Source organism: Sciurus vulgaris, assembly GCF_902686455.1.
Source record: "Sciurus vulgaris genome assembly, chromosome: 12".
NCBI classification, from domain to species: Eukaryota; Metazoa; Chordata; class Mammalia; order Rodentia; family Sciuridae; genus Sciurus; species Sciurus vulgaris.
This window is the reverse complement of record NC_136473.1, coordinates 54482443-54502426: the sequence shown is the minus strand read 5'-3', so window position 1 is coordinate 54502426 and position 19984 is coordinate 54482443.

Genomic DNA, 19984 nt, shown 5'->3' with positions numbered 1-19984 from the left:
AGGCTGAAGAGTTGCCCTATTGCTCTCTTCGGTGAAGGGGCTATGAGTTCAGTATGTCCTGGGAATTTTTTGTTTTTTTGTTTTTGTTTTTGGCTAGAGCATCAAAAAGATGAAGAAGATGTTTCTGAACCCTGAACGTGATTCCACGGAGTTCAAGGAGCAACTCGCATTGTACAAAAGACAGTTTTAGTTGTGAGACATTAGCAAGGAATGGCTGGCTGAGCACACTTGCCACTGGGCCCAGCTCCTCTCCTGTTGCCTCTGCTTGGCCTTTGACCTGTCGTCCATTCAGTAGAAGACCCCAACCAGGTCCTCATCAATTAGACAGGCCCATGCCAGCTCGCCTACATTGCTATTTGCTAGGTAAGAAAAGATGGTCACACCCACTCCCATCCTGTTCAGAATCTTTATTGCACCCCAGGGTGGTTTGGCAGCTGTTCAGACCATTGACAGGAAGCGGGTTAATACTTCTGTCCCTGTTTTTGTTTTTCCAAACTTGTGAAGAAACAGAGTGATTTTAAACATTATCACAAAGCAAAATAAAGACAGATGAAGACCTAGAACTCACAAATGCAGTCTCATAGAGATCTCCCATCGTGATGGGGTTAAAAGAAGGGAGCCTGCTGTCACTACTGTCCCCACCCATCCCCTGTCCCTTCAGCAGCCTCCTGCCAGTCTTGGTAAAATATAAATCAGATATGCTTCTCCCTCCCACAAGCTTGCCATTCCTCAGTGGCCTTCCTATACTTGGGACAGAGTCCAAAGACTTGCAGGATCTGGCCTGGCCTTCCATGGCATCCTTCCGACCACACTGATTGCCCCTCTCTTAATGAAGCACATCTGGTTTTATCTTACTTCAGAGTCCTTGCTTTTCTGTTTCCCCAAATGAGATGTTCATAACCCTCTGTCTCAGTTTCATTGTCTTTTCCTCAGAAACACCTTCTCTTTCCCCTTCACACACTGCCCCTGGGGGCCCCTTCTTACCTTTTCTCAGGGCATCCTGTGATCGCCTCATGTGACACACCACTGCTTGTACCTCTGTTTACTGTGTTGGTTGAACATCCATCCTTCCACTAGACTGGAAGCTCTATTTGGATTTATTCCTACTTTACTTCTCTGCACAGAGCCTGGCTGTGATCATGCACTTGAAAACACTCTTTGGGGGCTGGTGATATGGCTCAGGGGAGAACACTTTCCCAGTATGTGTGAGGCCCTGGGTTTAATCCCCAGCATCACACATACCCTCACACATGCTTGATGAAGACATCATTGTGTGTATGACCCCATTAGGGGCAATGACCACCTGGACTAGTGAAGGGAAGATTATAATGAAAGGGGAGGATTGAGGCCCAGTTAGTCATTTAGGAACACATAGAAACAGCAGGCAAAATCTAGTGGGTGCTTAGGCCCAGGAAGACAGGGTCAAACACCACACAAGTCATAAGAGAACAGACTCAAGATACAGGTGAGGGCCTTGTAACCATGGTACCTCCTCTAGATGGGATAGGAAAAGGCCAGGGGACCACTGAGGTTTGGAGGAGTTGAAGGTAGCTTCTCCAGGGCTGTGGAGCACAGATACCTAATGTCGGAAGCCAAATGAGAGGTCAGAGGGAGCCTCGTGGGTAGGATTGCCATGAGAGTTATGGGAGACACTGTTAGTCAACTTTTCATCACTGTGACAAAAACACCTGGCAAGAATGACTTTGAGGAGGAAAAGTTTATTTGAGCTCATGGTTTCAGAAGTTTCAGTCCATGGTTGACCAACTCTATTGCTCTGGGGCCAAGGTGAGGAAGAGTACCATGGCTGAAGAGGGTGGCAGAGGAAAGTAGCTCAGGACAAGGCAGCCAGGAAGCAGAGAGAGGGGAAGATGCACCCTTCCAGGGCAAACCCCCAGTGATCCACCTTCTCTGCCTATAGTTACCACCCAGTCCGTTCAAACTAGGATGTACTGGTGAGGTTACAACTTTCATAATACAATCATTTCATCTCTAAATATCCCTGAAGTAACACAGGAGCTTTTGGAGGGCACTTCATATCCAAACTGTAACAGAGAACTTCCCCCTTACATTGAATGTCAAAATGTGAACCTGCTGTTCCAGGGAGATCTCTTCTAGATAGAGAATTTGGTGTACCCAGGAAGGTCAGATGTTGTGGAAGCCCAGGAGCCACAGACAGCAGGGAGGGACTGCAGAGTTGAGGGGAGATCTGTTCTTGTTATTATTACTCTATTTTCATGTAAGTTGAATATTTTCATAATATCACTTTTTTTTTTTTTTTTCAGAGGTTGGGGGTTCTGCTCTTAAAGCCTTCTCAGAGGTCAATAGTGTGAGCAGACCCATGATCTGGCTTCTCCATATCTGAACCCTGGGAGGTTGCATGATATGTTGGAAGGCATGGTAGGGCAGAATAGTGGTCCTTCCCTGGCTGTGGCCAGAGACTTGATGGAAGCAGAGGCAGACAGATGCAATGCTCTAGGCTTTGAAGATAGAAGAAGTGGGGCAGGAGCCAACAAATATGGGCAGCCTCTAAAATCTGAAAAAAGCCAAGAAATGGATCCTTCCTTAGCCCAAAGTATGATGTCCCTATCAGGTATGTATAGTCAATTCATAGCTCCTCCCAGTCAAAATATCATTTACCAGTGAAGGACAGTTTTGCCATGAGCAATACTGCCTGAGTTAACATTACCACTTAATCTGGTTTCCAGGATGTGGTGAGCAGAATAATGACCAGCCTCCCAAAGATGCCTGTGTCCTAATCCCCAGAACCTATGAACATGTTACCTCACATCGCAAAGAAGAATTAAGGTGGCAGATGTGATTAAGGTGTTAATCACTAACCTTGAAATAGGGAGTTTATCCCGGATGATCTGGGTAGATTCAATGTAGTCCCAAGGTCCTTGAGAGAGGAAAGGAGGGGGGGCGGCGGACAGAAAAGTCAATGTCAGAGTGATGCAATGGGAGAAAAATGTAAGTGGGCCTACCTGGTTTTGAAGCAAAAGGTCCCTGAGCCAAGGAACACAGATGGCCTGTATGTAGCTGGGAAAGGCCAGAAAACAGGCTCTTTCTGAGCCTTCAGAAATAAATAGCCCTACCTGATTTTAGCCCAGTGAGACCTGCGAAGAACTTCCAATCCATGAAACTATGAGAAAAATTTATGTTGTTTCAAGCTGCAAAACTTGTGATAATTTGTTCCAGGAGTATTAGAAAAGGATACAAAGGCTCACTAGATTTAACTCAGACAGGTTAGGAAAATACAGATAAACAAACCTGAGGGATTCTTTTCCTTTCTTCTGACTTTCTTTTTCTTGTTTCTTTTGGGAAAAGGGAGGGATGGGCCCCTGACTGTCCCATAGAGAGAGGCTTGGGAGGGCCTGGGTGTTTAAGGCCCACAGGCAAGGCTGTTGGCTCTTGTTCTTCTGCCTTTTGGTAGGTGAGCCAGGAAAGCATCCCTGTCAGTGGAAGATGGCTTAGATCAACTGGGACCTTCTGCATATTCATGTGTCCAACATTTATCAAGTGCCTGCAAAGTACCAGCAGTGTGCCAGGGTACTAAGATGAACGACAGTCCTTGGAACTTGTCATCTAATGGGAAGAGAGGAGGGGCCAGAGAGGCCAGAACACTCCACTCGAGGTATCTTACAGGGTGCATGGATTAAGAGGCCCCAGGGTATCTGGGGGAGTCAGGGATAGACCCCTGAGGAGCTGGACTGGGCTGATACCTGAAGATTAAGAGAACTTCTCCTGAGGACTGAGATTGCAGGAACAGAGCTGTCCTAAAGTGGGCTAGAAGTTCCTGTCTCATGGACAGAGTCAGCTGGGGACTCACGCAATCCCATCTCCCAGCAGGAAGGGCTGTTCCAGGGGAGGGAGGCTTCCTCCATCCCCTCATTCCCCACCACCTGCAGGGGGTCTGCAGCTTTCCCCAGACAACCTGTGTAAACAGCATGCACCCACATCTAGCTGCCTGCCCCAGCTGACCTGTGCAGTCCCCCACTGAGGGGGCTGCTTTCTCAGACCCACCCTAGAAAAGGCGGAAGAGCAGGGGCTGATAGCCCTCCCCTGTGGGCCCTTCAGCACTCAGGCCTCCTTCCCAGCTCCTCCTCCTCCTCTTCGTCTTCTCATCTTGCTTCTACCTCTTCTCTTTCTGCTCTTTCTTTTCAGTATTGGGAATCAAACTTAGGGCCTTGCACATTCTAAGCAAGTGCTCTATCACTGAGCTACACCCCCTGCCCTAGGCCTATTTCTTCCATATCCTGGGACATGGAGGAATTTCCCCTGAGTCCTGGCGCATGGAGACCCAGGAGGGACCACCCTTGCACACAGGACCAAGGAGAGGAAAAGTATTCCAGACAGAGAAAGGTATATGTATAAAGGTAAAAATGAGGGGGTGAGCTATGCATGGGGGCCACAGGCAGTTCAGCTTGGCAGATGAGATCACTGGGAGGCAGCAGTTAATTTCCAGATGATTCTGTCCACTGTGCTCTGGGCTTTCCATATTTATCTTGTGGGCCTTTACTTATCCAGTCTGCAAATATTTATTGAGGACTGTCTTAGTTTCCTAGGCTGCCTTAACAAATCATCACACATGGGGTGGTTGACTTTATTCTCTGCTTTCTGCAGGCCAGAGTTTGAAATTGAGGTGTCAGCAGGGAAGCGTTCCCTCTGAAGGCTGGGGCAAGCGTCCTTGCCTCTCAGCTTCTGGTGGCCTTGGACATTCCTTAGCAAGTGACAGCCTAGCTCCAACCTTTGCCTTCACATGACCTTCTCTGTCTTTGTGTGTCCTTTTCTGTCTTTTATAAAGACATTCTCATTAGACTTGGATCCACAGTTATCTGGTATGATTTTGTCTGGATTCTTACCATAATTACAACTGCAACAATTTATATCCTATTTCCAAATAAGGTCACATTCTAAGTTCTGGGTGGAAATGAATGTTAGAGGGTAAATGGGACGCTATTCAAACCACTATGAGGATTTCAATGTTTCAGACGCACTGCTGGTATTGGAGGGAGAAAGGCCATAAACAAGTCACTGGATAAAACAACAGGCTACCTGTGGTTGTCCTAAGTACTATAAAGGCCACAAGCTGGGGAATCTATCACAATCGGGGTTTTAGCAAGGAGGCTGTAGAGAGGGTGGTGGGAAGAGATTACTCTGCAGAAAGGACAGCTGAACTGAGACCCAAAGCCTGAGGTGGACCAACCATGCAACGGTTAGAGGGAGAGCCTGCCATGATGGGGAGGAGCAGGAGCTAAAGGACTTGGCAAGTTCCATGAAGAGGAACTTGGACAGAGCAAGAGGAAGGGAGGGACATGAAAGGAGCTTGACTAGAGTGGCTTTTGATGAATTTGGAGCAGGAGGGGCATGATTAGACTGTCTTACAAAGTACCTTCCAGCGGTGACCTGGGGGGCTGGGTGAAGGGTTACTACACAGCAGGCAGGAAGGAAAGGAAAACAGAACATGGTCGCAGACTTCCTGAGAGGTGATTCTGAGGTGTGATGGCTGGCAGGCATCCTAGTGATGGGGCCAGGTGAGGCTGTGAGAGACTCACAGGTGGTGGAACCAACAGATCTGGCTGTGATTTGACTCAGGGGAGAAGGAGGTAGCTGTGGTTTGGATATGTTTGAGTATATCCCTCAAAAGTTCTTGTGTTGGAGGCTTGATCCCCACAATGGAGTATTGGGAAGTGGGGTAGAACTTTTTAGAGGTGGGGCCTAGTGGAAGGTCCTGAGGTCATTGTGTCCTTGCAAGCAAATATGGGAACTACCCAGTTCTTGGGCTTTCAGTTTCAAGATGTGATTTCTTCTTCCCCAAGACAACCCTGACATTAAGTCCTTATCAGAGACTGAACCAAAAGGGCTGCCTGATCTTGAACTTTGAGCCTCCAGAATAGTGAGCTAACCAAACAATTTTTTTCCTGATAAAGTTAGTCTGCCTCAGGTGTTTCACAATAATAACAGTAACAGCAATGAAGACTAATGCAGAGGTAAAAGAACCTAAGCGGTCTCAGGAGCTGGGTTTTGATGGGTGAGTGAAAAACCAGTGCCACTCACTGAAAGGGAAATGCAGGGAAGAGAACTCCCAGTCATTTGGGATGCCTTAGAAACTGCTGGACTTCTGCATGAAACTAAATGGGCCACCTTCTCTGCAACTTCTCCAGGAACTTCCTGCCTACACCATTTTGCCCTGCTTACAGAGTGCAGGCATGCTAAGTTATGCACCATGATCGCTTCCCTGTGTGGATGGGCCATTTTCCTGCCCACTACACTTGCCTGGTGCATGGAGCTAAGTGAGAGCCACAGCATCTAGGACATGTGATCATTTGTTTGGGGGATGTGTATTATGAACAAAGAGATTATCTTCGGGGAAGGAAGAGGGTTTGGCTGTCTGTGTTTCTTCAGGCAAAATCTCATTAATTTCTCTGAACTGCCTGTGTTAGCTTTTCATTACTGTAATGAAATACCTGAGAAAGTTAACTTATAAAGAGAAAAACGTTGTTTCGGTTCATAGTTTTAGAGTTTCTAGTCCTCTGGACAGGGGCTATCAGTTGGCAATGTCAGGGAGTGTGTGGTGCAGCAAACTGCTCACTTCATGGTCAAGAAGCAAAAAAGAAAGAAGAAAAGATTGGGGTCCCACAATATCCTTTGATGGTACATCTCCAATGACCTAAATACTTCTCACTAGGCCCCACTTCTTAAAGGTTCCACAGTCTCCTAATAGTGCCACCCTGGAAACTAAGCCTTTAACCATGGGCCTTTGGGGGACCTTTGACATCCACCCTATAGCACTGCCCTTTCAAAATGTTAGCTAGCATGATCCACATTTTGAGAGTCAAGGAAACATGTAAAGAGGTTAAACATCTTGCTCACAGTCACACACACAGCAAGTAGCAGATCCACGACTGAAGCTCATGTTTCCTGATCTGGGTGACTCTATTCTTTTTCTGTAACCCTCTGTTACCAGAGAAGGGCGTTATGGAAAATAGGTGTAGAAAAAAATCCAGTCTGGTTCAGATAGGGGTCAGGGTGAACATCAACACAGGCCTGTTTTCATTAGGTAAATTGGATGCAAAAAGATGAAAGTCTGTCCCAGAGTCTCCACTCCTCCATGGCGATTGGTCTGAAGAGGACTGAGTATAAAGATGCTATTCTAGAGTGTTCATGGAATCTTTTTCTGAACTTCGTGAACTTCCCCTCCTCATTAGTTTGCTTCCAGACTTAGAATCAAATTAACCATAATCATTAATTCATAGCATGCTATTATCCTTATACTTGCATCGTGTGTGTGTACGCACGCATGTGTGCGCCCATGAATGCTGGGAATTGAACCCAGGGCCTTGTGCATGCTAGGCAAGCACTCTATTGCGAAGTACTCTCCCACCGCTATTTAAAAATAATGATTATTTTCTGTCTTGATCCTCCAGCTCCAACACCATTTCACTCCCCTTCCTTGCCCTCAGTTTACCCAGGTTTACGTACTTCAGGCAATTTCTTCCAATCTATCTTCCACCACACAGATATGTATGTCTATTTCCCCTATAATATGCAATATTTTTTATAATTGTTTAAAATCTCTTTATGTTACTCGGCTATAAATATTCTGTTTCTTACATTTTGACCTTAACACTATGATTTTGAAATTTATGTGTGTTTTATGCAGTCTGGATGATCCATTCTGTTTATTTACAAAGCATTTTGCTGACTACATATAACTTATTTTGCTTGTCCATCTTCTTGAAGGGCCTCTAAGTTGCTCTCAGCTCTATGGTACGTGCATCTCTGCATAAACCTCTTTGCATGTCTCCTGTGAACTTGTATAAAAAGTTCTCCAGGGTACACCTCCAAGAATGGTTTCCCTGGGTTCTAGGGAATACCCATAGAAATCGCTCTTCAGTGTGGCTGCACCAACAAACACTGTAGCCAACAATGCTCAAAGGTTCACATTTCCCAATGTCCTTGCCACTACTTGATATTGTCCAACTTAATTTTTACCAACTCAATGCTCATAAAGTGGTATTTTGTTAATTCAGTATGATTCTCCAAAACTCCTAGTGTCCATAGTTGTATTTCCTTGGAGCAAAGGAAAAATAAATAAATAAATATTTTACCAAATGCTGTGCTAGCTGTATTTCCATGAGTCTTAAGTCTTTCTTTTCTTATACTTAAAGAGCAATTCATAATTCATAAGTACATAATAAAAGTGCATGTCTCATAGAGTTGATATGAAGGTGAGCTAAGGGTGATTCATAGTAAGTGCTCAATAAAAATAAGTCATGATAATAATAGCTATTATTATCATCATCATCATCACTGTGAATATAAAGTGATTAGTACAGTGTTTGACGTATGTCATTCCACTGAACTTTAAACTCTATGAGAAAAGGGATTTTTGTATCCCTAGCACCTAGAAAACTGTTTGACCCATAGTAGGTACTCAAGAAGAATTTGTTGAATTAGTGCATGATAGCTATAAGCTGTTATAAAGGTGTAATGATGCCTACACAACAGGGAACTCAGTGGAGGGTATACAGTAGATCTCAATAATGTTAGCTAATAAATGTTAACTTTTTACTATTAACTCAGGTCACAGATGTCCCTCCATCTCTGTATCTTTGCTGATACTTAACTTGCAGGAAGGAGTTAGGCCACGGGTTCTCAAAGTTGGTTGTACTTTGGAACTGTTGATTGGTTAATCTTCCAGTTTACAACATACCTCTCCTCTCTTGCCACAAAACATTAGTTAATTTGCAAAAGAAAAGAAGAAACTTCACAGTAGAGAAGCTAGGAAGACATCATCTTAAGTAATCAAAATGAATACAGTGATAGGGTAATCAAAATTGTGAGCCACCCAGCCAGATGCAATGAGAATACAGTGCCACTTTTGTGATTGTCTTACCAATGATGAATAAGCTGAATCTGCTTATAAAGACAAGTTGGATACCCCCAAGTTGAAGGACATTCTTCAAAGTAATCTTCAAATGTAACAAGGTCATAGAAGTCAAAATAAGTCTGAGACACTGCTCCTGACTGAAAGGCACCAAACACCTAACCCATAATTGCAGCTCGTGATTCTGAACTGGACCCTTTTGCTATAAAGGATGTTATTAAGACAGTTGGTGAAACTGATGGTCTGGGGATTAGTTACTAGAGATGTAACAACATTACTTTCCTGATTTTGTTGTTTATATTGAGGTTACATCAGACAACGTCCTCATTTACAGAAAATAGACAGCAGAATGGGTAAGGAAGATGATGTGATAGCTTGAGAAATTACTCTCAATCGGTTTATGGAAAACAGCTTTTTGAATTGTATTTCTGAATTTTCTGCAAACTTATTGCTTGAAAATATAAAATATTTTTCAAAACTTATGTGCAGGTTTCAATTACATGTTAGTAACTATCTTAGACTGGGTGGCTTAAACAACAGAAATTTATTCTCATGGTTCTAGAGATTGGAAATGCAACATCAGGGTGCCAATATGACTGACTTTTGGTGAGGGTTTTCTGGTTTAGAGATGATTGCCTTCTTCTGAAAGAATACATGGTAAAAAGCAGAGAGGAAGCTTTCAGGTGTCTCTTCTTATAAGGATGGTAATCTCATTATTCAGTCGCCACCCTCATGACCTAATCACTTCCCAGAGATCCCCCTTATAATACTGTCCCACTAAGGGTTATGGTTTTCCATCTATGCATTTGGTGGTGGTAGTGAGGGTAAAAAATGAAGCCCCCAAGAACCTGGTCTTTTGGATTTAAGAAATCTTCCCAGTTGTCTAATATGCAGTTAAGTTTGAAAATCACTGGATTAGATCATTTTTGCAAGATAATCAATTATATCTTATAACCAGTTGTTTCCCCTCATCTGAAAACTCTGCACTGGGCAGTGTCTTCAGAGAGTAGCTGGCCGGCTGCAGTCCCTCCAGACCTCAGGAACAGGTCAGCCTCATAAGATAGGTGAATGTGAGCTTCCCTGTGGGGCATCTTTGTGCCAAGGGATGGCTAGAGGCTCCTTATACTGCCTGGCAATGCCAGCTACAGTTGAGTTCCCAAATGACAGAGGAGATCTTAGACTATCAGTAGCAAACTTACCTGTCAGGTAAGACTGGGTCTCAAGTCCTACCTTTGCCAATGACTAGCTGTGGGATCTGAGCTCTTTGCTTCAGTCCTTAAGCTTCAAATTCATCCTGTGTACTTCCTCATAGGATTATTGTGAGGATTAAATGAGGTCATTAGTGCATGAAAATCACCTAGCACAGTGCCCAGAATGGAATAAGCATTCGATTTATGCTGGCTGTAATATTATGTAAGAAGAGTTATGTGATTTCCTGAAAATATTGAATATTACCAATAGTTTTTGATGAAGTGTGTGTGTGTGTGTGTGTGTTCTGGGAGAAGGGGAATATGCCAACAGCTCCAACATTCAGAGAGCTAAGACCCCAAGTGATTGGGAATAACCTTGCCATCTGCCCTTCCCTCCCTGCTGGTCAGCCTGGCAAACTCTCAAGAGGTGAGTGTAGGGCCTGTGGCTAAAACCCCTTCTGCTATAATCTCTTGGTGACTGCCCCCCAGCAGTAGAGAAAATTCCAGTCTCTGTAAGTTTAAGAGTCTAGAAAGGGGAGAAATTTTAGGGGAAAGAGGGCAGCAATAGTAGAGAACCCCCAAGGACAGGTCCAATCTGCCTTTTCATCTGCAGGTTTTGAAGGGTAGAGAGAGTCCACTTTTGACATTGTGTCTTTGGGTTGGATATTGCTAGTAGAAAGCTGCAGAGAACAGTTGTTTGAAGGGGAAAGGAGGTTAATTGTTTTAACTTGAGCAGAGTAAACTTGGAAAGTGAGAAATCCTCCCTATTCCAATAGGTCTCTGGTCCAAAACCACACCTGGCCTCGCATCCTTCTAATGATAATCCCCACAGAGTTCCAGGTGTTCAGCCCAGTGACTGATTACAAGCCCTGCCGAGTTCAGAGGGACAAGATGGAGGCTATATATAAACCCGACAAAGTTTCAAAAGGTAAAAAGACGCATGACCGATTATGAAAGCTTACATTGCTCTGGGAGAGGGCTGAAGCTTTTATTTCTGCCCTGGCAGATACCTTGCCTTTGTTCCTTCTTGGAAGGCAAGGAGGTCCTGTGGCCACAGTTCCCCATCTGTGAAATGGGGTGAGATTATCAACCCAGTGGGAATTCGTCTGTGTGAGGCACCTTCGAAGGCCCCAGGGTCCAACAGCTCAATGCAGTCTGCAGAGCTGGTGCCAGTATTCCCAATGGCAAAGTCACCAGGGCCAGCTGACACTTCAGGCGGTGTCTGAGAGGCCAGTGGGGGGAGAGCCGGTGGTGGGCAACACCTGTGAATCGTTTGGTGTGAGGGCTGCCAGCGAGGCCTGCAACATGGCGGCAGCTGTGGGGAGAGGTCAGCAGGCAGCCCCCGCGTCAGGCAAGACAGTGCCTCTTGGAAGGTGCTGGCTGGCATCCGGCTCTGCTCCCAGGCTCTGCTGTAGTCACTGAACCACACGCATCGACAGAAGGAGGCTAGCACTGGATAATGCCAGAAGGAAGTAAAGTCGGAAAAGTCATGCAAGGTGAACGCAGACTTACTCCACAAAGCGCCATCTCCAGAAGGAGGCGGCAGCCTGGTAAAGCTGATGGTCTGGGGCAAACAGTGGACTTTGTACATGGAAGAGGGGTGAAAGGTCACCTTCCCTGAGTCCTTTTTTTTTAAAATGGAGGTGGGATCTCAGGCTCAGAGAGTGTTGGTGGCTTGCCCAACGTCTCACAGCTAAATAGCAATGGAGTGACTTGTGGTTCCTTTGTCAAGTGCTCTTTTCAGTATAACCGAGCCTCCCTAAATGGCTAAGCATATGCCAAACTTTTGAAATTTCCTTTCTGTCAAATAAAATTGGCTTAAAGAGGCAATGTAGCATGGGGATCGAACAAAGGAATGGAACTTTGGTCTTCTGGGTTCTTGCCCACGTTCTGCTCCTATACTCGTAGCATATTCTTAGAAATGGCATTTAGTGCAACAGTTAAATGCGTGGTTTAGTCTTTCCCAATCCCTTGTGGGTGGGAGGTTGGAGGCACACCTCTCCTGGGGAAGCAGGGAACAGATGACTGGAAGACAGATAGTTGGAAGGCATGTATCAGTCATGGAAGCCGGTTAGTCAGGTGTGGTGAGGGCTGTAATCCATATAGTACAGAGGGGTGATTTTCAGTTACTTTCAGTGCCACCTCTGGGGCATACTTCACAAGCAGAACAGGGTTACCTTTAGGGACTGTAATCATTCTTCCTCCAACTTCAAGTCCCTCTTTGGCAGCCACTATTGTAACAGAGGGCATTGTCAGGATCTGTGGAGACCAGCCTAGTGGTAGCTCAGGCACTGCTACCAGAGAACTCTGCTAAACAGAAGGGTCCCCAAACCACACTGCACTGGGGAGCAGGAGCTTTTATTCTGAGTACTCTGTCTTGGCTGTACCTCTTAATGGCTGGGTGAACTTTAGCTCAGTTTTCCAAAACCACAAGATGTGTAATAATGTCATAGAGTAATTAGGGTTGGTGTAAGAATTAAATGAGGTAATATTGTAAAAACAGTTAGGACAGTCCTGTAAAAATACTTACAACAGTATTTAAAGGTACATTGGAAATTCCCTAGTTCTGAGCTCTCTACACAGGTGAGGCACTTGCGGTCTGGAGAGAAGTGGCTTGCTAAGTTCATACAGGCCTAAGTGACATAACTTGTACTCAATTCTAAGTTGTGTCATAGGTCCAAAATTAGTTGTGGGTTGCTTTGGGAGTATGATCCTATTTTTTGGTGGTCCATATCCAGATTAGCCATGTCTTCGAGACATGGAAGTCTGGGGTGGGGTACTAGTTGGATGCATTACTTGACTGACTCAGAATATCTGACGTAATTTCCTCCTTGAATATTTTGACCCCTCAAACTCCGAACCTGGAAGCAGGGAGATTTGAAAACCATTGGATTACAATCTTCTGTGTACCATGATTAAGGTTTCCTCAGTTTTTGTGGGGGCTGGACAAGGAAGGGTCAGGGGTCAAGGTCACCTAGACTGCTTGGCCTTATTTATTTCAGGTAATTCATGCAAGATGTGGGAAGGGGCCACTGCCTCATTCTGTAACTTTCACACACATTATCTCCAGGACCACTGTCCATACATAGTCGTAACTTTCACCTCCTTGACTTGATAAAGAAAATGAGGGCCACACATGGTGGTGCAGGCCTTTATTCCCAGGGGCTCCAGAGGATGAGACAGGAGGATCACAAGTTCAAAACCAGCATCAGCAAGTTGGAGAGACCCTGTCTCAAAATAAAAAAATAAAAAAAGGGGCCGGGAATGTGAATCAGTAGTTAAGCACCTCTGGATTCAATCCCTGATACAGAAAACAAACAATGAAAATAACAAAACCCAGAGGGATACACAAAAGCAAAATAAGAACTCACTGAACAAGTCAAAGCCCATTTCGGAAGTTCTGAAACGCATTTTTTCACTGTTTCTTGTTTTTCTTTTCTTTTTTTTTTTTTTTTTTTTTTTTTTTTTTTTTTTTTCTGATAAGACTGGAGATCCCCTAAACATGGCAAACAAATCTCTGCTAAACAAATGTTGTTCTCTACCTAAACAGATACAACCAAATCATAACCAAACATGACCTGAGGGCAATACGTCCCTCTCTCTCATCCCTCCTGCTACTCTGCCAAGTCATCCCAGGAACGCAAGCATACTACACTGTCTTCAAAGGGGATGTTTGTTTTTCCTGATTTTAAAAAGACAGCTTGTTATGGAGAATTTGGAGATCACGTGGAAGTAAAACACACCGACAAAAAAGACAAGCCACTTCTCATCCCATAACTTCTGGAATGGTCGGCATTAAACTTTGAATCTTTTCTTCTTTAAAGAGCACTGATTTAGGATGAAAACGGGACTAATACCAGCATATCTAATATACGATAATAACATCATACCGAATACATTTTGGATTATTTTCATTACCTGACCTTATAATAGGGACTTTTCACACTTCACTAAATATTCTTTGAAAACACAATTTTATTGATTTATTGATATGTGAAAAATTGTTCATATTTATAGAGTACCAAGTGATTTTTTCTTTTCTTTTTTTCAATGCTGGGGATGAAATCCATGGGTGCTCTAGCACTGCCCAGGACTTTGTAAAAAGTTTTTTGAGGCAGTGTCTTGCTAATTTGCCCAAGCTGGCCTCTTCAGCTTTCCAAGTTGCTGGGATGGTAAGTGTGTGCCACCACACTCAGTTCCATGTGATATTTTTATATACATATACATTGTGAAATGTTCATATCAGGGTAAATATATCTTTCTCCTCAGACATTTATTGTTTCTTTGAGGTGAAAATAATCAGAATCCTTTCCTTGATGTTTTTTGGAATACACAGTACACATGCTGGAGATGGATGCTAGGGCCTCTCTCACACACTTTGAAAGTGCTCTGTCACTGAGGCACACCCCCAGCCTTGAAAACAGAATTTTAATGGCTACATATGATTTCCTCATTTAGCTCTCCCTTAATTTATTTAACCAGATGCCTGTTGCTGTACACTGAGGTTTCCAAATTTCCTATGTTATGTGTAATTCTATGATCAACATCCTTGTACACCAATTCCAATTCCAGACATCAATTAAGATTGTCCAGGTGGCATGGTCTCAAGACCCCAGTTCTGGAACTGGTGGAAGCAAAGGTTTGTCCTAAAGATTCTATTAGTTGGGGGCCTGGGTCTCCAGGCCTCTTCTGCCTATCAGTCTAGCTTTCTCCTGGGCTACCTAAGTCCTGAACCATGTTTATCCTGACATGAAGCTGGGTTCCTTCTTTGGATTTCACAATAGAAAATCATGCACACAAAGCAATGACGTGTTTGGAAGACATTGTTGAAGATTTTTGGGGGGAGGCGTGTCCTGGGATGGCACTGTTTGGTGGTCTCTCCCTCTGTTTTAGTCAGCCAGACACAAATTTATACCCTAAAGCCACATCCCAGTTCCCACCTCCTCCAGCCACACCCTACCACTTCAGTTACCTCTCAGTTAATCCCTATCAGGGGATTAAATCCCTGATTGGGTTAAGATTCTCAGAACCCAATCATTTCTCCTCTGGACCTTCTTGCACGGTCTCACACATGAGCTTTTGGGGGACACCTCACATCCAAACCATAACATCCTCCCTTCTGTTTCTGTTCCTCACTCTCCAGTCCTCGCTTTCTTCTCCCTCCCTCCCCTGCCGTTTGGTTACAGAACTGTGGCCCTGTCCTTGGACATTGCGAGGCCACTTCACACCCTTAAGAGTAGGTCTCATCTTCTACTCAATCATTAACCAAGGCAGGGTTTTTGTTTTTGTTTTTATTTTTGTTTTCTTAGCAAAAAATTCTGGGGCCAGCGGTTGTTGATTCTCAGGATTAGAAGAGACTGTAGCATAGTAGGAGAATGACTAGATCTAACAATATGAATACTAAGCACTGGAAGGTGTCTAAAGCCAATAATTAGATGCAGGATAAGAATAGAAGTAACCGCATAACTGTTTTTTTGTTAATATCACCAGACTCTAGAATCCCCATTTTAATGTAAACAGTCAACTTAGCTCTAGAGTCTGGAGCTAGGAGTTACGTCTGCCTATTTGCCCAGAAATTATTCATTAGAAAGTGCTTTATTCATGATTTAGAAAACTAAAGTTGGAAGAGTCCAGTCTTTGCCTAAGCCATACTCCCAACCCCATAATCTTCCTACCCCCTGTTCCTTAAACTTTTGTGAGATCTGATAAAGAGGACAGGTATTATAACTACTGGCTTATATGAATAAGTTCATGCTAAAAAAGTACAAGATTTATCCTAAAAGTAAGTTTATTTATCGAAATAAAAGAATACCTTGGCTTGTATTTAAAGTTGGCAGAACCCTCCTCCACTGCTGTCAAATTTCCCACTGTTACTCGTGAACATTTGCCAATTGTGGTGGAATATGTGGAAGGAAAGGCAGCCAGATGCGTGACACCTTCCGAGACCCCCTGGCCTGCTGCAGTCTCTTGGCTTCAGGGCTGGCACACAAACCCAGATGTCTGGATCTCCAAGGCCCATCTTTCAACACATTCCTTCATCAGCAGTCTTACTGTGCCCATAATCACCTCTGCTCTTATCAGACCATTGTGCGTCATACAGAAGGTTGAAGGCCTACTTTTAATTCCCACTCTCATTTGGCTCACTTAAGTAGTTTATACCATCTACGGGAAAGCTCTGAAGAAAAACCTCTCTCGGGTTCACCTTCAGGAGGAGACCCCAACTACAAACCTCCCAGGAACAAAAAGAACAGCAGATGTAACCCAGCGGTAGAGCACCTGCTTAGCATGTGTGAGGCTCTGAATTTCATCCCCAGCCCCAAAGCCAAAAGCAAACAAAAATTAAGAGAAAGAACTTCCTAGAGGTGGCCTGAGGAGAAAGCCCCATGACTCCATTTACTGGTTGGCTTCTCTGGAGTATTCTGGCTGAGCTCAATAAGAGTTAAGGGGAGAATACATCCCTGATTCCTCTGATTTTGGAGTCTTCTGTTGCCTCTAGTGGGTCAAAGGAGACACAGGGCTTTCTGTGGGGCAGAAAGCCTTTCACTTCCATTCCTGAGACCGGCTATAGGGCCTGGGTGGCAGCACAGTCTATTTCTTTGCTTTGTATTCCTCACAGCTGGGATACACAGGGTCAGAGAAGACCCAGCCTGGATCCTACAGGAGGCTGCCTGAGGAAGGGCCTTGGGGAAACAAACTTGGAAGCAGAAGGTGATGGAGGTACCAGAGCCCAGCCTGGAGGGAAGGTGGCTTGGAAATCTGAGTCATATGTCCTCACCATTCACCCAAGGATTTCATGTCCCTTTGGCTGGCATTGCTAGTTTCTCTTTGCAAAACTATTGATCCTGCTGCCAAATGTGCCCTAAGCCTTCCTCGTGCATCAGAGAGATGAATGATAAGTAACTACAGGACACAACAAAAGGCCAGCCTGTGAATGGGAAGTCACTTTGAGCTCAGACTAGTGCCTTGGACATTTTGTCAACAGACCCAGCACTGGCCCGCTGACCCAAGCAGAACTGAAAGCAAGAAATGAGGACTATAAAATTGAGGTTTGTTCACCAAGTCTCAAGCTTGGCACCAGAAATTCTTGGCTTCCTCCAAACAGCTGCACAGAAGCAGTGGCCAAACCCATCTTGGGTCTGATGAGTCATTTTGCGTCAGCGGTGTATGGCAGAGACATCCTATAAGGGCTTTTCAGATGCTTTATATGCCTTGTGCTTTTTCCAAAAAGTAAGATAGGCGCTGGGGGTGTAGCTCATTGGTGGAACACAGGATTAGCATGCAAAAGCAAAAGACCAGGTAGCCAAATTCCCAAGCCCAACATGAATGGGCACTTTGGAGATGCCACGGAAACGAACATTTTTTAACTTCCAAAGACTAGTATATGTTCCTCATTATTCATTTGCTGGTCTTAATAAGAAAGGCTGAAAAAAATGACTTTCCTTAAATCAGAATGATGAACACTGAGAGGATCTGGCAGCATGATATTTAGGGAAGTTGTTCTCTTTCCTTATTCTGAGGCCAGGGCTTTAAAATAGCATATCAGGATAAGGCATCAAAACAGGTTTTGAGTTTCTGAAGAAGTTTAATCAAATCTGAGTAGAGAATCTATTTCTCTAGGGATTTTCAATATGTTTATGTGTATATGTTTATGAAGTTTTAAAATCACTTTTTTTTTGGCGAGGGGGGTGGGGGGTGTGGCGTTGGGGATTGAATCCAGGGCCTAGTGCACAGTACACATGCATTCCAACATTGACCAAAATAGTCACTTTTTATTTACCTTATCTTATATAAACTTGAAAACCTCTAATTCTCATATACTATTGTGACTTTCATTTTACAGATGAGAAATCAGGTTCATGAAAATAAAGAGATTTGCTCAAGCACAATACCACAAATCGTTGTTTGGTCCTTGGATATAGAATGCCAAACCCCATCTATATTTTCCCCATTGAACAGTATTAAATTTCTGAGATGTCTTACATAAAATACTATCTAAATATTTTGAAGAAACTTTCAAATATCATACATACATAGTCCTGCAAACATTTTATGATACTCAGAAATGAGAAATTTGATCTAGACTCGTATATCCCCAACATGGCCACAAGATGGCAGAGTAATCCCGATAATTGAGAAATCGGCTTCATTCTGTGGGCCAGTAGAGGGCTGTAGTTCCTTTTTTCCAAAAGGGAGAAGGGGTGAGGGGTGGGGGGGCAAAACAACAAACCCACAACAAAACAAAAACGACAACAACAAAAACCGTCTACATCGATTAAATAAGATGGTGGGAGGTGGTTTTTCTTTTTTCTTTTTCAGATTAGGCAATGAGAGTTCGAACAAGACTCCATTTTCACCTCTGTGTTTGCTTTTGGAGGCACGAGGTCAGGACATGGGCCAGCCGCCTAGCCTACATTATTCATCTGTCCAGCTCCAGTCCTGGAACAAACGTGAAGAAATGAAGTAGCTTCAGTCGAGGGAAAACAGTGTTGTTATTGTTGCCGGTGACAGTTCTATTTGCCAACAAACATAAAAACATACTTTGGAACCCAAACGGGCTTGTCAGAGGGAACTTTTGTTCCATGTTTGGGCTGGGACGCTTCCAGAGAGAAATCAGGCTGGCATTTGAACTTCAGGAGGCAGGAAGAGCGCTGTGCACAGCAGCCACTGACCCGAAAGGCCAGGCCATCAACTGTAGTTTTCATCTGGGTGTTGTTTGACTGCAGTCCATGCGGCTCCTGTTTGCCAACTGGGGTCACTGCCCTGAATGGGTATTATGGGGGAGGAGTGAGGGGCATGCAGTCCAGGATGATGGACTTGCCACAAAAGGGGATAAACAGGCTTTGGATCCTGAGCTTTTGGAAGGTGGTCCTCACTCTGGGGCTTTGGGATAATGAAAGTGGTCCTGATTCTGCAGGATTTATTTGCTGTCAGGTCTCAATTATCCCAAGATTGTTGGCTGGACCTTCAGGATCCCTTTGCTACGTGGATTAATTACTCTAGGGATAAAGCCGTCCTTGCTGGGTCTGCTGGTGACAGTGCAGGGTATATAAACTCATGTTAATACCACTCTAAGAAAGCATAATTCAGAAAGCCAATCTGCCTATTCCTGCGACCGTTACATAATTCAAGTTGGAGGTCCTGTCCACAGCTGCCTGGGGGCTGCCTCCTCCCTCTGCAGATGGGAGAAGCTCACTGGATGGATGGACTTACAGTAATCTATCTATTTGGAAAGAGAGGTGGTGATAAATTACTGCCATGGTGAATATCATTAAAATGCAGTAGAACCAAAAGCACTTTGAATGTTAATTCCTGGCTCCTCACATCATCACTCTGCAAGGGTATGCAGGATATCACTGAACATTTTAATTTTACATTGAGCTCTAAAGTTGGAAAGGCATCTTAGAGATTATCGGGTCCAAATTGTCTGCGTCTAAGATGGCAAATTCCCCATAGGAGAAGTCGGAGATGCTCAATGAATGGATGAGCCCCTTGTTTTGTAAATAAAGTTAACAGGTCTGGGAAATGAAGTGATTGCCCCAATTATATACCTAATTGGTGGCAGATCAGGGATAAGACACAGCCATCTAAATCTCAGATTAGTGCTGCTCCTATTCCATTTTGCTGTCTTGAATCTTAAAAACCTTCAGCTTAATTTTACTTATTTATTTGCTTTATCTGTTTATTTACTTTTTGCAGTGCTGAGGATTGAACCCAGAGCCTAGTGCATGCTAGGCAGGCTCTCTAACACCAATCTATGTCCCTGGCCCCTTTTATCTTCTTTAAAAATCCATATTTTAATGCAGTTTGCTTCAAGACTACACAGTCATAAGACAGGCAGTTCAAAAAGAGGCCTCTCATTTTTCCAACCTTCAGATTCATTTGGGTCTCCAATTCCAATTACTGGGTC